Genomic DNA, 18,205 nt, shown 5'->3' on the forward strand with positions numbered 1-18,205 from the left:
TTGGTTGTAAGTCATTAGTTGCGTATATTTGGGGGTTTGGAAAAATAGATTTGAATTGAGGAGTTAGCAGGGCTCTTTTAGGACATGGCTTTCTCTCCTTAATCTTTTCTTAGTCATCTTTTTCTTCTTGCTGTTTCTCTGGTGAGAGCCTTTCTGATTCACATAACAGGTGGGAGGGAGAGAGAGAGAGTGCCTGCTACCTGTGGTAATAAAGGTGGGTGCAGATCTAATCTGAAGCCCAGACTGTAGCATCTGACCCTGCAGTTTCTAATTTCTCTCATAACCTACTGATAAGTAAGTTCATAATCTAGTACAGGGGAAAATTTTAGTTTCATTTATTTATTTAATAAATGCAGGTGTGAAACTCAAGGAAGGCTGTAATATAAATCGTAGCTTATTTGTTTTGTGACAAGTGATCAAGAAACTTAGTGATGGACAAGATGGGTAAGTTTATCCCATTGTACATTTACCTATTAATGTTAAGGTTTTTCATTAGGTTGAAAATTATGATATTTCAGTGACACTCAAACAAATGTACTGATTTCTCCCATATATTCAAAAGCTGCTGTGATTCCATGAACATGAATTGCTTCTTGTATGTATGACTGTGACCTACTAAGTTTACTTTCTAAATTAAATGGAATATTTTTAGTTAGTAGTTTTGCTTGGCCTCGTGTAACCTGTAAAGAATCAATTTTTTAACTGTAGTTAATTGAAGGTTCTGCATTAAAAACCAACCACGTTTGTTATATAAAAACTTTTACTCTTTTTTCTTCCCAAACTCATTCCTCACTAAGTGCTTTCATAAATTATCGAGACAGCAAATTAACACGAATTCTCCAGAATTCCTTGGGAGGAAATGCAAAAACATGTATTATCTGCACAATTACTCCAGTGTCTTTGAATGAAACCCTGACTACTCTTCAAGTGAGTTTGATTTTTATCTCAACTTACTATGGGGGGAAATTATCTTTCAGAAGAAAAAATTACCTACTAAAATTAGGTACAGTTTTTTTAATTGATATAATATACCTGTTAAAATAAAGTTGATGTGTTGTCTACTAAAGAGCATTCCTTAATTTTCCCAAACTTCAGTCATTCATATGCCACCTACACAATTTTGTTCTTCAGTATTTTACTGAAATTGACTTGATTTTTTCTTTAAATAACTCACTTTTTAAATTTAACTTATTATAAAAGGAAATTTTATATCAATCCCATAAATGAAAAACTGGTTAGCACTTGCAACAAACAGAAGGTGACCCAAAAAACTGGTGGGTGTATATTTATAACAAAATAATTCTTAAATTCCTGTTAGTGAATTACTGTCTGAAATTTCTCTGAGCCTAAGGCCTGCATTTTCTGTTTTTTTAAAACAGGAAAAGTGAGGAATGTCAGTAGACTATCTATCTCAATGAAGGATTCAGTGTCATTTAATGGTCCCCCACACATATCCTCTTAAAGTTACTTCTGGGGGCCAGCCCGGTGGCATAGTGGTTAAGTTAGCGTGATCCACTTCAGTGGCCCGGGGTTCACAGGTTCTAATCCTGGGCATAGATTGACATACCGCTCATCGAGACATGCTGTGGTGGCATCCAACATACAAAATAATAGAGGAAGATGGACACAGGTGTTAGCCCAGAGCCCATCTTCTTCAGCAAAACAAGGGTAGGATCGGTAATAAATGTTAGCTCAGGGCCAAGCTTCCTAACCAAAATAAAAGTTCCTTCTGACACTCATATGTGAAGAAACATTGCTTGAAGTAGCTATTGAGCACTGGATCAAAATCCTGCCAGAGAAGCAGATAGAAGATAGAGTCTCTGGCTTCATAGAATTTATAGTCTTATAGGGAAGAAAAGACCTGTCTTCCAGCATGCTTGCCATGGATTAAGAGTTAAGTGGTTAATAAGTAGGACAGAGATCAAAGGAAGGAGAGAGGCTTTTGACTGGAAGCAAATCTTTAGAGTAGAGGGGACCTTTGCACAGGATTTTGAGGTGTAGATGGGATTCCAGTGAGCCAGTGTTTGTAGTTTCTTTGTCAGCACCTGTCATCAAGATATTTCTTTAACTCTCCTGAAGACTAGCAGCTAGGATAAATTACGAGCATTGTCACAGGGACATAGAATGCTCTGTGTTCACAAGCATTAAGCCACCTGGGAAGAGTATTGATTTTTCTTTACAAAACTTAGTTACGAGGAACCTAAATATTAAGTAAATTAACTTTTTAGTGTCAAACACTTAACTCTCTTGTATTTTTTCCCAGTTTTCCAGAACTGCTCAGTCTATGAAGAATACCCCTTATGTTAATGAGGTATCAAATGATGAAGCTCTCCTGGAAAGATATAGAAAAGAAATAATTGATCTTAAAAAACAGTTAGAGGAGGTATGTATGAGCCATGTATTTCAGTAAAGAATATAGAGAGATTTAGAATTCAGAACTGCCTAAATGCCCAGAGCCTCTTAAATCATCTATCTGAGTTCTACAACCTAAATTTAAAACAAATAGTTTTTAACGAAGGAGAAATCAACTCATAAAAATTTTAGTTTACTATAAACTGAAAGGTATGGTTTCTTGAAATTATTTTAGATATTGTTTTTCATTTCCAAAGGGCAAAATTTGAGATTTTCAAATGGGCCAAGTAGAGATGCTTTTTTTTTTAGAGATAATTTTTAAAAATTGTCACAAATACATAGAGAGTTAGGTTAAAAAGAGTCTCTATCAATAGTTTTTAAAACTACTTTGTTTCATTTTAATTATCTTGAATTCCTCTTCTAGCCCTAAGATAGCAAGCTAATAAGATACTGTAATTGCTTGTCATTGTTTGTTTTAACCGTCACGGTCCCCTATTCTGTAAAAATCTTACATTTTAATCATCTTTTTAAAAATGAGCTAAAATATCAAATGGCGGTCTTATGATAGCACTTCTTTTGCTATGGTTATTCAAGTCTCTGCTTTAAAAATTCTCTGCCTATTATTTATATATTTTCAGTCAATTAATAAAATTGCTTTAACAGCATTGATATCTTATAGATGACATATAGAATAGTGATATGAGAAGAAATGTATATTTTACTTCAAGTTTGAGAAACTATTGATTATGGTAACTGCATGTAGGTGTTCTGTAGGTAGGGCATATTTTACCTCAATAAAATTAAAATTCTCATAGCTCACAAACAAATTTATATATATATATATTTTAATTTTTTGTTTATTGCAGTAACATTGGTTTATAACATTGTATAAATTTCAGGTGTACATCATTATACGTCTATTTCTGCATAGATTACATCATGTTCCCCACCCAAACACTAATTACAACCCATCACCACACACATGTGCCGAATTATCCCTTTCGCCCTCCTCCCTCCCCCTTTCCCCTCTGGTAACCACCAATCCAGTCTCTGTCTCTATGTGTTTGTTTGTTGCTGTTATTATCTACTCCTTAATGAAGGAAATCATATGGTATTTGACCTTCTCCCTCTGACTTATTTCACTTTGCGTAATACCCTCAATGTCCATCCATGCTTTCACAATGGCTGGATTTCATCATTTCTTATGGCTGGGTAGTATTCCATTGTGTATATACCACATCCTCTTTATCCATTAATCCCTTTATGGGCACTTAGGTTGCTTGCAAGTCTTGGCTATTGTGAATATCGCTGCAATGATCACAGGGGTGCATGTATCTTTACGCATAAGTTTGTAGCAATACAGGCCTATTTCATCAAACAAGAAAAATCTCAAATAAACAATCTAACAATGCACCTAAGAGAACTGGAAAAAGAAGAACAAACAAAGCCAAAATTCAGTAGAAGAAGGGAAATAATAAAAATCAGAGCAGAAATAAATGAAATCTAGAGACTAAAAAAACAATGGAAAAATTAATAAAACCAAGAGCTGGTTCTTTGAAAAAATAAACAAAATTGACAAACCTTTAGCTAGACTGGCCACGAAAAAAGGAGAGAAGGCACAAATAAGTAAAATCAGAAATGAAAGCGGAGAAATTACAACACATGTCTCAGAAATACAAAAGATTATCAAAGAATGTCTTTTACGACTTTACCACTTCATCTCCTCCTAGTGGTGCATACTAACTTACTTTTTTTTTTGAAGTCTTAATAGTTTATAGCATTGTGAAATTTCGGTTGTACATTATTGTTTGTCAATCACTATATACATGTCTCCCTTCACCCCTTGTGCCCACTCCCCCACCCCCCTTGCCCCTGCTAACCACTATACAGTTTTCTCTGTTTGTGTGTTGGTTTATATTCCACATATGAGTGAGAGCATGTGGCATTTGTCCTTCTCTCTCTGGCTTATTTCACTTAACGTAATACCCTCTAGGTCCAACCATGTTGTTTCAAATGGGACGATTTTGTCATTTTTATGGCTTACTAGTATTCCATTTATATATATATATATATATATATATATATATATATATATATATATATATATATATATATATACATATACTACATCCTCTTGATCCAATCATCAGTCGATGGACAGTTGGGTTGCTTCCATGTCTTGGCTGTAGTGAATAATGCTGTGATGAACACAAAGGTGCATAAGCCTCTTTGGATAGTTGATTTCAGGTTCGTTGGATCGATTCTCAGTAGTGGGGTGGCTGGATCATAGGGTATTTCTATTTTTAATTTTTTGAGGAATCTCCATACTGTTTTTCATAGAGGCTGCACCAGTTTGCGTTCCCACCAGCTGTGTATAAGTGTTCCTGTTTCTCCACTACCTCTCCAACATTTGTTGTTTTCTTGTCTTGGTGATTATAGCCATTCTAGTGGGTGTAAAGTGATATCTTAGTGTAGTTTTGATTTGCATTTCCCTGATGATTAGTGATGTTGAACATTTTTTCATTTGCCTATTGGCCATCTGTATATCTTCTTTGGAGAAGTGTCTGTTCATTTCCTCTGCCCATTTTCTGATCGGGTTGTTTGTTTTTTGTTGTTCAATAGTGTGAGTTCCCCATATATTACGAAGATTAACCACTTGTCAGATATATGTTTTGCAAATATTTTCTCCCAGCTGGTGGGTTGTCCAATCATTTTGATCCTGGTTTCATTTGTCTTGTAGAAGCTTTTTAATCTGATGAAGTCTTCCTTGCCTAATTTTTCTTTAGTTTCCCTAGTCCGAGTAGACATGGCATCCAAAATGATTCCTTTCTGACCAATTTCAAATAGTTTATTGCCTATATTTTCTTCTATGAGTTTTATAGTTTCAGGTCTCACCTTCAGGTCTTTGATCCATTTTGAGTTAATTTTTGTGAATGGTGATAGCAGATGGTCCACTTTCATTCTTTTCACGTGGCTGTCCACTTTTCCCAGCACGATTTATTGAAGAGATTTTCCTTTCTCCATTATATGTTCTTAGCTCCTTTGTCGAAGATTAGCTGTCTGTATATGTGTGGCTTTATTTCTGGGCTTTCAATTGTGTTCCATTGATCTATGTGTCTGTTTTTGCACCAGTACCATGCTATTTTGATTACTATGGCTTTGTAGTATGTTTTGAAGTCAGAGATTGTGATGCCTCCAGCTTTGTTCTTTTTTCTTAGGATTGCTTTAGCTATTGGGGGTCTTTTGTTGCCTCATATGAATTTTAGTATTCTTTGTACTGTTTCCGTGAAGAATGTCGTTGGGATTCTGATTGGGATTGTGTTGAATTTGTAGATTGCATTAGGTTATATAGACTTTTTAACCATTTTTATTCTTCGAATCCATGTGCATAGGGTCTCTTTCCATTTCCTTATGTCATTATCGATCTCTTTCAGTAATGTCTTGTGGTTTTCATTGTATAGGTCTTTCACCTCATAGTAAGATTTATTCCTATATATTTTATTTTTTTGAATCAATTGTAAAACTGTATTATCTTTTTGAGCTCTCTTTCTGTTAGTTTGTTATTAGCATACAGAAGTGGAACTGATTTTTGCAGGTTGATTTTGTACCCTGCGACTTTGCTGTAGTTGATTATTTCTAATAGTTTTCCAATGGATTCTTTAGGGTTTTCTGTATATAAGATCATGTCATCTGCAAATAGTGAGAGTTTCACTTCTTCATTGCTTATTTGGATTCCTTTTATCCCTTTGTCTTGTCTAATTGCTCGCTAAAACCTCCAGTACTATGTTGAATAAGAGTGGTGAGAGTGGGCAGCCTTGTCTTGTTTCTGTTCTCAGAGGAATGGCTTTCAGACATTCCCCATTGAGTATGATGCTGGCTGTGTGTTTGTCACAAATCGCCTTTATTATGTTGAGGCACTTTCCTTCTATACACATTTTGTGGAGAGTTTTTATCATAAATGGATGTGGGATCTTGTCAAATGTCTTCTCTGGGTCTACTGAGATGACCATGTGGTTTTTGTTCTTTGTTTCATTGATGTGGTGTATTAAGTTGGTACCAACCCTGCATTCCTGGTATGAATCCCACTTGATCATGGTGTATAATCTTTTTAATGTATTGCTGTATTCAGTTTGCTAATATTTTATTGATGATTTTTGTACCTATGTTCATCAGTGATATTGGCCTATAATTTTCCTTCTTTGTATTGTCTTTGCCTTGCTTTGGTGTCAGGGTGATGTTGGCTTCATAGAATGTGTTAGGAAATGTTCCATCTTCCTCTATCTTTTGGAATAGTTTGAGAAAAATGGGTATTAAATCTTCTTTGAATGTTTGGAAAAATTCACTGGAGAAGCTATCTGGTCCTGGACTTTTATTTTTTGGGAGGTTTTCGATTGCCATTTCAATCTCTTTACTTGTGATGCATCTATTCAGATCGTCTATTTCCTCATGGTTCAGTTGTGGGATGTTGTGTGAGTCTAAGAATTTATCCATTTCTTCTCAATTGTCCAATTTGTTGGCATATAGTTTTTCATAGTATTCTCTTATAATCCTTTGTATTTCCATGGTATCTGTTGTAATTTTGCCTCTTTCATTTCTAATTTTATTTATTTGAACCTTTTCTCTCTTTTTCTTAGTAAGTCTGGCTAAGGATTTGTCAATTTTGTTGATCTTCTCAAAGAAGCAACTCTTTGTTTCATTAATCCTTTCTACTGTATTTTTAGTCTCAATGTCATTTGTTTCTGCTCTAATTTTTATTATTTCTCTCCTTCTGCTGACTTTGGGCTTTGCTTGTTTTACTTTTTCTAGTTCTGTTAGGAGTAATTTAAGGTTGCTGATTTAGACTTTTTAGTGTTTGTTGAGGTGGGCTTGTAGTGCTATGAATTTCCCTCACAGGACCACTTTTGCTGCATCCCATGTGAGTTGGTATGGCATATTTTCATTTGTGCTTGTTTCCAGATATTGTTTGATTTCTCTTGATTTCATCAATGATCCATTGGTTTTTCAGTAGCATGTTGTTTAATCTCCACATCTTTGTCACTTTCCTAGTTGTTTTCTTATAGTTTATTTCCAGTTTCATATCATTATGGTCTGAAAAGATGCTTGTTATGATTTCAATTTTTCTTAAATTTATTGAGGCTTGCCTTGTTTCCCAGCATAAGGTCTATCCTTCAGAGTGTTCTGTGCACGCTTGAGAAGAATGTGTAGTCAGCTGTTTTTGGATGAAGTGCTCTTTATATGTCTACTAAGTCCATTTCATCCAGTTTTTCATTTAAGTCAACTGTTTCCTTATTGACATTTTGTCTGGATGACCTATCCACTGATGTAAGTGGGTATTAAGATCCCCTACTATTATTGTGTTGTTGTTAATATCTCCTTTTAGGTTTGTTAATAGTTGCTTTATGTTTTGGTGCTTCTATGGTGGGTGCATATATACTTATAATTGATATATCTTCCTGGCAGAGGGTCCCTTTTATCATTATATAGTGGCCCTCTTTGTCTCTCTGAACCTGTTTTATCTTGAAGTCTACTTTGTCTGATATGAGTATGGCAACACCTGCTTTTTTTTCTTTGCCATTAGCTTGGAGTATTGTCTTCCATCCTTTCCCTCTGGGCCTCTGTTTGTCTTTAGAGCTGAGATATGTTTCCTGGAGTCAGAATATTGTTGGGTCTTGCTTTTCAAGCCATCCTGCCACTCTGTGTCTTTTGATTGGAGAGTTCAATCCATTTACATTTAGGGTAATTATTGATATATGAGGGCTTAATGTTGCATTTTTATTGCTTATTTTCTGGTTCTTTTGAATTTCTTGTGTTTCTTGTCCCATGTGTTTTGGACTGCCAATTCAGTTTGATAGTTCTGTCTTATGACATTTTTGGTTTTCTCTTTATTATCATATGTGATTTTGTTCTGATTATTTGTTTAGTGGTTACCTTGAGATTTGTATAAAAAATCTTGTGAATGAGATAGTCCATTATCTGATGGCCTCTTATTTCCTTAGACTAAGTCCATTTGATCTGTTTCCTCTTCCCATTCTAAGTTATTCTTGTCACAACTTATTCCATCTTGTAGTGTGGATGTGTGTTTAAAGTGATGAGGTTACATTTCTTTGTGGTGTTATCCTTCCTTTGATCTTTCATTGTGGTATTTAAGTGGTTGCTAACCTATTCTGATAAAGATCTACTGTTTTTTCTGATTTTGTCTACCTATTTTTCTCCTTGCTCCAAGCTCTGTGTTCCCTTTTTCTTCTTTTATTCAGGCATGAGGGCCTTCTTGAGCATTTCTTGCAGTGGGTGTCTCATGGCCGTGAACTCCCTTAGTTTTTGTTATCTGGGAAAATTATTATTTCTCCACCATCTTTGAAGGGTATTTTCACTGGATAGAGTATTCTTGGCTGAAAGATATTGTCTTTTAGGATTTTGACTATATCATTCCAGTCTCTCCTAGCCAGTAAAGCTTCTGTTTAGAAATCTGCTGAGAGCCTGATGGGAATTCCTCTGTACATTAATTTTTGTTTTGGTCTAGCTGCCCTTAATATTGTTTCTTTGTCATTAACTTTTGCCAGCTATACTACTATATGCCTTGGAGAGGGCATTTGCCTGTTGACATATTTAGGAGACATATTGGCTTCACTTACTGGTATTTCCTGCTCTTTCCCCAGATTTGGGAAGTTCTCAGCTATTATTTCCTTGAATAGTCTCTCTGTTCCTTTTTCCGTCTCTTCTCCCTCAGGAATGCCTATAATTCTTATGTTACATTTTCTAATTGAGTAGGATATTTCTTGGAGACTTTCTTCATTTCTTTTTAGTCTTAGTTCTCTCTCCTCCTCCATCTGGAGCATATCTGTATTCCTATCCTCGATAATGCTAATTCTTTCCTCTGTATTGTCAGCTCTGTTCTTTAAAGATCTCAGACTCTCCTTTATGTCCTCCGTTGTGTTCTTTATCTCTATCAATACAGATTGGTTTTTCTTTATGATTTCAATCTCTTTTGTGAAGAAACACCTTATCTTGTTGAATTGCTTTTCTGTGTTTTCATGTATATCGTTGAGCTTTTTTATGATAGCTATTTTGAATTCTCTGTCATTTAGGTTATGAATTTCTGTGCCTTCAGGGTTGATTTCTGGGTGCTTGTCATTTTCCTTCTGGTATGGCGATTTAATGTACTTTTGCAACGTGGTTGCTGTATTCACCGTGTTTTTCCTCACCCTGGAAATATCTGGTTGCATTTTCCCCCTCCTGCCACTCGGTAAGTGTCAAGGGCTATGTAATCTGAGCGCCCTGTGCTCTGCGGCTGCTGGTGCTCCCTGGCTGCCTGCGCTGTGGCTGCTCTGACTGATCAGTGGAGCTGCAGCATCGGGCATGTGGTTGGGAAGGGTTCTCTCTTTTGTGCTCCCAGTCCCTGGGGGGGCTTCTCACTCGCCCCTCATTATCTTCTCTCTTGGGGTCCTCAAATGTTGATACACCCCTGCAGCAGTTCTGAGTCCTCTGTGTGGGAGTTTCCCACTGGCTGAGAGAGCTTGACGGGCTACAGTTTCCCTGCAGAAGGCAGCCACACCCCCCTTTGTGAGCCTCACAGACCCGAGTCACCGATCTGATGGGGGGGAGGATTTCTCCTTACCTCTCCCCACCTCCTCGGAGGGCCCCAGCATGTCCACTCTCAGATATGCAGCAGTGTGGGACTCTCCAATGTCCCTTTGTGCTGTGTGAGTGACCCTTCTTGTTCTGTAACTGTCTCTTTTATTGTATCCTATCTGAGAAAGAGTTCACTCTGCCATGATGCTGATGTCACTCCCCTTTTGCCCATTTTTAAATTGTTTTTTTTTTTAGAGTTCTACATTTATCCCTAAGTGCTTTATTTATTTATTTTTTACAATTTTTAATGGGATCTTTTTTTTTTTTCCTGAGCAAGATTCTCCCTGAGCTGACATCTGTTGCCCATTCTACTTTTTATGCTTGAGGAAGATTAACCCTGAGATAACATCTACGCCAATCGTCCTTTATGTTTTTGGATACGGGACACCCCCACAGCATAGTTGGTGAGCGGATTAGTTGTGCGCCTTGGATATGAGCCCATCAACCCGGGCCACAAAAGCAGAGCACACAGAACTTTAACCACTCAGCCATCGGGCCAGGCCCTAAATTGGGTTTTTTGTCTTTTGTTGTTGAGTTGTAGAATTTCTTTATACAGTCTGGATATTAACCCTTTATCAGTTGTATGACTTGCAAATCTTTCCACCCATTCCATAGCTTGCCTTTTTACTCTGTTGATTGTGTCCTTTGATGCACATAAGTTTTTAATTTTTATATAGTCCACTTATCTGTTTTGGTTTTTGTTGCCTTGCTTTTGGTTTCATATCCAAGAAATCATTGACAAGACACGTGTGGCGATGTTTTCCTCTCATGTTTTCTTCTAAGAGTCTTATAGTTTTAGTTCTTATGATTAGGCTTTTGATCCATTTTCAGTTAATTTTTTATATGATGTAAAGTAAGGGCCCAACTTCATTCTTCTGTGTGACATAGCCAGTTTGTCCAACACCATTTGTTGAAGACACTGTCCTTTCCTATTGAGTGGGCTTGACATCCTTGTGAAAGATTATTTGACCATATATGCAAAGGTTTATTTCGGGGCTCTATATTCTATTTCATTGGCCTGTATGTCTGTCTTTATGCCAGTACTGCACTGTTTTGATTAATACAGCTTTGTCGTAAGTTTTTAAATCAAGAAGTTTTAGGCCTCAGCTCTGTTCTTTTTCAAGATTGTCTTGGCTGTTTGGAGCCCCTTGAGATTCCATGTGGATTTCAGGGTGGATTCTTTTATCTCTGCAAACACTGTCAGGATTTTATAAGAATTGCATTAAATTTGGAGATCACTTTGGGTGGTGTTGACATCTTTACAATACAAAGTCTTCCTATCCATGAACATAGATGTCTCTCTGTGTATTTGTTGCTGCTTTAATTTATTTCAGATACATTTTGTAGTTTTCATTGTACACGTCTTTGCCTTCTTGGATAATTTTATTCCTTTATATTTTATTATTTTTGGTGCTATTGTAAATGGATTGTTTTCTCAATTTCCTTTTTAATTGTTTATTGTTAATGTATAGAAATATAACTGAATTTTGTACAGTCATGTAAATTTTTAAAGTAGACATTATATACAGATGGAAAAGTCTCCAGGACACACTGTTAAATAAAAGCAAATGCATACTACAAAATAATTCAGTGAGATCCAACTTATGTAAATAAACTTATATATACATTTATATACTATTCCTGTATATAATGATCTTCTTTTTTTCCCCATTTACCCTGGGGTACATTATTCTTTCCTTGGAAAAGGAGCTTTCTCCTCCTCTATGCCTATGCTTCAGTCATTTTCTCCTAGGAAGCATTTTCACTTGCTTTGTATCTTGTGTTCTCAGCTTATCTATAATTTAGGTCAACCATGGGCCAAAGGCACTTAACCTTGGTTTAAAATTTATAATTTCCACTTTTATGAGGGGAATGTTTCTTTAAATAGACTTTTGAAAATAAGATATAACAATCAGTAGCTGCTTTTAAACAAATGTAAAATGCAGGCACAGGGCCCCCTGAGAAAGGGCAGTAGAGGAGGAGTGAGGGGAAAGGAGAGTTACACTCACTGTGACGAGCCGATCTGTGGTATTATGTTCATGCTGGAATCATCTGTGTTGATAAAAGGGTCTGACTGGGCATTCTCTGGGGCCATTTTGTTCATCCAGGTTTCTGAAATCTGGGATGAGAGGCCGCGATCAGCTTGGTCTTGTGATATGTTCATGCTGGAATCACCCATGTGGATAAAGAAGTGGGTCTGGGCATTTCCGTCGTCCCTCTGTTTTTCAGGGCACCAGAGGGCTGCACTAATAGGTCTATCATGAATCCACTTCGAGTGCCCGTTTTCAGTCCAGCTTGATGTGTCTCTCTCTGCAAGTGAGATTCTCTAGTGTATCTCAACAGAAATTTCAAACTTTGTGATTAGTTGTCTTATTCTCATATAAAGAACACAATTTTTTTTCTTTAATGATTAGAGCTATTAGATTTGCTCATAACCTTGGTAGCTGAAATACTTTCTAGGCTGAGTTCAGTTTTGAACTTTGTCTCACTCTGCTTTGTTTCTGTGTATATTCCGATGTATAGGAATAAAGATGCAAGATTCTGAATTATAGTATCTGACAGACTAGTCCCCAAGATTGTGTGTTACAAATGTTAATTTCTCATGTACTTAGTAGTTAGCTCTGTGCTCATCTTTGTCAGAAACTCGTGCCTATTGTCAACAGTAAGGGGGTAGGTAAGTAAAATATGTTTTGTCCATATCCAGTCTAGAGAATCGAGCAGCTACTAAAAATTATAATTTGAAGATGATGTAACAGCTTGGGAAAATGCATATCATCTAATCTAAGTGGAAAAGTGAACCTAAAAAAGGATGTTATGTATAAGTAAATGAATCATAATTGCAATGTAAAAAAAAAAATTAATGGAAAAAAATCTGGAAGGAAGTATTCCAGAATTCTAATAGTGATTGTGTGAAGTTAGTGTCATTGGATTATTTTTCTTCTTTTTCTTTTTTTTTTCTAATGAAAATATAGATTATTATAACAACTTTTTCAAACATCTGTGGCCAACATGGAGCTGAGTGTTTTTACTGGGGTAGTGTAGGATTATATGGTGATACTGTAATTTCATACCTATGCTTGTAATGTCAGTTTTGTCTCCTTTTACCAAGCAGTCCACGTATTCTGTTACCTCTGCTTCAGCCTTATTTATGGATAAATGAGTTGACATGAGGTGCTTTTCTTAAGCAGTGTGTGGAAAGCGTAAATTAAGAAAACATGTATTATGCTATGATATGAAATATGTTTCTAACAAAACTCTTTTGCCTTCTTATATAACATAAAACTCTGAAAATAAAGATTTGTTGGGGGTAGGGAAGAGGTTACAATTTCCAGCTTTTGAAGGAAAGAAAGAGGGGGAGAGTTTAAGGTGGCTCACTCCTTCACAAAGTCAGGTTAACCTGTCAGACGTGAAGGTGAGTGTGGGTCATCTGTAGCTGTCCAGGTAGCTCTTCTCAGTACACAGGCACAAGAGCACAAACTCTGGAGTCAGAGCACTGGGCTCACAGCATGACTCTACGTCTCTGAGTGACTGTGGGCAAATGACCTGTCCTCTCTCGGATTCAGTCTCCTCACCTGTCAAATGGAGATAATAATAGTACCTACCTCATAAGGTTATAGTGAAGATTAAATGTATCAATATATGAAAATAGTGCCTGGTACATAATAAGTAATATGTGTTGGCTATTTTGTTATTATTAAAACTAAGAAATTCTTCTCTAATGTATTTATATTTGAAATGGTTGACATAGATAGAAAGCAGAATTTGGAAGCCAAAAAAACCCAAGTGTTGATTGCAGATGTTGATAATGAGCTGATTGAACAACAGAGAATGATATTTTCTTTGATACAGGAGAAAAAAAAGGTGCGACAAATGTTAGAGTGTGTTACCGCAGAAAAGGAGCAACTGAAGACTGACCTGAGGGAGAGTACTGACAGGGTGAGTTCAGCACCGGGTACTTGGTAGTGTGTTTTTATCTTTGTGTCTCCGGTTTTTACAACTTTATTGAGGTATCGTTTACACGCAATAAATGTATCTGCTGCAAGTGTCCAGTCTGATGACTTTTGACAAATGTGTCCCCTTGTGTACTGTCCACCCCAGTCAAGATACAGAACACTTCCACCCACAAGAAGTTCCCTCACACATCCACTTGTCAATCCTCACCTCACCCTCTTCCCCGTAGAGTCACTATCCTGATGTTTCTCCACCTCAGATCACCATGTCTCTTCTAGAACTTCACACAAATAGAACCACACAGCATGTGCTCTTCTGTGTCTCACTTCTTTCTACATGCCTTTTTATTGCTGGGTACTATTCCATGGTATGAATAGGCCACAGTTTGCTTAGTTTTTCTCCTATTGTTGGAAATTTGAGTCATTGACGCTATTTGACTCTTGAATAAAGCTGCTGTAAACATTCTTATACTAATCTTTTTATGAACGTATGTTTTTTATTTCTCTAGGGTAAGTATCTGAATGGAATAGCTGTGTCATAGTGACATGTATATTTAACTTGATGAGAGTTTACTAGACTCAATTCCAAAGTAGTTGTACCATTTTAATTCTCATCAGCAAATTAAGAGAATTCTAATGGCTCCACATCCTCATTAAAGCTTCATATTATTGGTGTTTTTAATTCTAACCATTTCTATTGGGTGTAACCTCATTGTTTTAAATTGCCTTTCCCCAATGACTAAAGATATTGGGCATCATTCACGTGCTTATTGTGTATCTTTCTATAAACTCTCTGTTCTCTCAGTGATGTGTTGTGTAGATTTCAGTGTACGGGTCTTGTACGTATTTTGTTAATTTGTTCCTAAATGTTTCTCTTGTATTTATGCTGTTGTAGTTTTCTCTAATTTCATGTTTGCTTGTTGTTAATATTTGCCAGTATCTTCAAACCTACTTTAGGCTTTATTTTTATATTTAGGGGCAATATAATGTGTAATAGATAGAAATTAATATTTTGAAAAGTTTGCTGTGGATCACGGTAGAACCTGACCTTTTGTGTAATTTTTCATGTTTCTTGGGATTGTCTGTTTGCTCAAAATATCTGAATGTAAATAAGAATACAGGCAAAGGTCATATTCTCTTCTCAATCTCTGGATTGTAATGTTTTTTGGTCTTGATACTGGAGAATGTCACTTTTTAAAGATAATAAGTAAGATTAGCACAAGTCATGCTAGCAAAGGACAGTTGCTATTTCGAGCTTGCTCAAAATCAATGCCCCAAAACAAGCCATCCCAGTGTATGAAAAGCCCATAATTAGAGTCTCATCATCAGTTGATGAAAGTGTAGAGATGGTCTCTTTTGGCTTAGGGGTAGAAAACAAGCAAACCTCTCATGATAGAATGTTAGATCCAGTTCTAATTCTCATGCTGCGAATGTACATTGAGCAATAAAGAAACAACATAAGAAAGCAGATTCTTGGCATTTACATGATTAAAATAAAGACTTATGTTCTTTTTCAATAGGTCTTTTCCAATATACTTTGCCATGATTCCTCCATTTTCAGGCTGAGGTAAATGCTGATTTTTATCTGATTTCTTAAATGTAACCTAGTATTTATTTTAATGTCAACTTTAAAAAAATTTAGGCCACTGAAAACCAGGAAGAATTAAGAATTCTTGGAGGTGAGCTTAAAAAACAACAAGAGATAGTTGTACAAGAAAAGAACCATACCATAAAGAAAGAGGAAGTGCTTTATAGGACCTGTGAGAAACTGGCAGAAGCTGAAGAAAAGCTAAAGGAAAAGGTGAATTTTTAAAGTTACCTTCCTGGCCATATTTCCTGACTAAACTTTTTTTGGTAATAATTTTTTATCCCAGTAGACCTAAATTTCAGAAATAGAATATGCCTCCCAGATGGTCAGATCTCACTGCTAATGTTTTGGACAGTTTCAGCTCACACGAAGATGTTGCTGTTGTCCTTTGTGAGGATTACATTATCCTGGAGTCTTGAGATGAGAGGGGGGCCTTGGTTCATCTAAACTACTCATGATATATTCACTCATCAGATATTTATTGAGCAATGCCATGGGCCAGGCTCTGCTCTGGGTGTTTGAGATACATTAGTCAATAAAACAAAGCCCCTGCCCTTATAGACCTGTATTAGGCATTCTCTAAAATGTAAGATTTGTCACTATTGCCATCCCTTAGATGTTTACAATTTCCTGAATCATTTCCTTAATGGAAGTAAGGTGCTGTCATAGTATATTTGCATAAGAGCTAAGACTCTTGTAACAATTGTACTGCTCCAGTAATTCTAAAAGGCACCCACTGAGATCTTTCTATTTCTTCTAAGAACAGTGCCACTTGCATTATAAATAATACATTGCTGTTTCCATTGTGCTTCTGTTGAATGATGCTTTCTTAACATGTGTTCTCGTAATTCTCATCCCTTTGACTATAACCTAACTGAATTTACTGAAACCTCCTGTCTATTTCATTCTCCTCCTAAAGAAGTAAAATCAATAGCCTTATGTAAAAGTTAATGCTTCAATGTTTGTGTGGGCCACCCCCTAAAGACCTTGTTGGAAGTAAAAATAAATTATCCAAAAAGATTTTAAGAGATGAGGAATTACAGTTTGACAGCTACATCTGTATATTTAGTCAGTTTCTTTTTAAATTTTTCTCATATTCACTTTGCCTCCTTGATTTACCTAGTGACTCTATGCTAGTTTCTTAGGACTTCTGTGTCAAATTACCATAAATTCGGTGGCTTAAAAACAGCAGAAATTTATTCTGCCACATTTCTGGATCCTGGAAGTCAAAAACCAAGATGTCGGAAGACCATGCTGCCTCCGAAGGCTCTAGAGAAGGGTCCTTCTTGGCCTCTTGCTATTCTTGGCTCCCAGCTATCCTCGGTATTCCTTGGCTTGTAGCTGCATCACTCCCATCTCTGTTTCCATCTTCACATGATCTTCTCTGTGTCTCTGCGTGTCCTTTCCTATCTCTTATAAGGACACTCTCATTGGATTTAGGGCCCACCCTAGTCCAGTTAGAAGAGCCTCTCATTCCTTAACTAATTACATCTGCAAAAACCCTATTTCCAAATAAGATCACATTCGGTTGTTATCTGAGTAACTGACAGTTTGAATCAGGTCGTTTGTGTAAAGAAACAGTATATGAATTAGCCTAAAATTGAAGACAAGCAAAGATTTGTCTTTACTTGCCTTAATTAATTTAGAAACTATTATTTAGCTTTCTATCAATATCTGTCTATATCATAATTTATTGTATGATTATCTCAAGATCCAAGAACTTCAGGAGAAAGAACATCAACTTCTTAAGGCAAAAAATGATCTCAGGGAAAATGCGCATCAAACAGAGCAATTTAGGAAGCAATTAGAGGTCCAGAATTCAACCCTGGAAAGTATAGAAGCAGAGAAGTTCAGGTTGACTCAGAAATATCTTGAAAACCTTGAAGAAATAAAACTTGTTACTAAGGAAAGAGATGGCCTCAGAAGAGTGGAGGAAACCCTCAAACTGGAGCGAGACCAGCTCAGTGAAAGCCTGAGAGAGCTGAAAGCTAAAGTAAGTTACACTCATTCCCCACCCTAGTGAGGAGACATGGGGTTTTCTGACAGTAGTGAGCCTTCTTTGAAATGAGGGGTACTATTAGTGTGCGTGAACTGATATAACTTTTAGGCACATAGTTTGGTATTCTTGAAAATTTTAAATTCTGCAACCATTATTTCCTTTATAGACTTTATCCTATATGTACACTTAATCAATTGTTAAGATAAATATATATTTATGTTTATACACACATACAGAAATACACACCACAAGGTTGTTCATTGTAGCAATTTGTACTAAAAAATGGGAAACAATCTAAATGTCCATCAGAAGGAAACTGGGTAAACACAAGCACTATGTCAGAATACTATGCAGCACATAATAAAACCATGGAATAGATTTGCACGTCCTAATATGGAAGCCCAAAATAACCCTTAGGGGGAAAAGCAAGCTATAGAATAGTACGTATGTAATATGTTTGCCTTTGGGAATTAGGAGTTGGTTGTGGGGAGGTAGGGACGGGGGGATAAGTTTGTAATTTTCTAACAACAAAGATGTAGATTAAGAAGTAATAGTTTTATTATTTATACTAAGAAAATATATCATTTTCATTAAGAAAATACTAATTAAAATTAAGATATATCACTGTTTTTAAAATTCTCTAATGATTAAGAATCTGGAAAAACAAGAGGAACTAAGAATTGCTCA

The 18,205-nt window shown here is 36.2% G+C and overlaps 1 long non-coding RNA gene across 1 annotated transcript; it reads left to right on the forward strand.

Moving 5' to 3' along the window:
* The first annotated feature begins 247 nt into the window (after positions 1 to 247).
* Positions 248 to 2,377, forward strand: LOC131402796 (uncharacterized). Its single transcript, XR_009218979.1, has 3 exons — positions 248 to 444; positions 798 to 927; positions 2,264 to 2,377. It is a non-coding gene; the product is annotated as an uncharacterized LOC131402796 (long non-coding RNA).
* The last annotated feature ends 15,828 nt before the right edge of the window (positions 2,378 to 18,205 follow it).

Source organism: Diceros bicornis, unplaced genomic scaffold (genome assembly GCF_020826845.1).
Source record: "Diceros bicornis minor isolate mBicDic1 unplaced genomic scaffold, mDicBic1.mat.cur scaffold_268_ctg1, whole genome shotgun sequence".
NCBI classification, from domain to species: domain Eukaryota; kingdom Metazoa; phylum Chordata; class Mammalia; order Perissodactyla; family Rhinocerotidae; genus Diceros; species Diceros bicornis.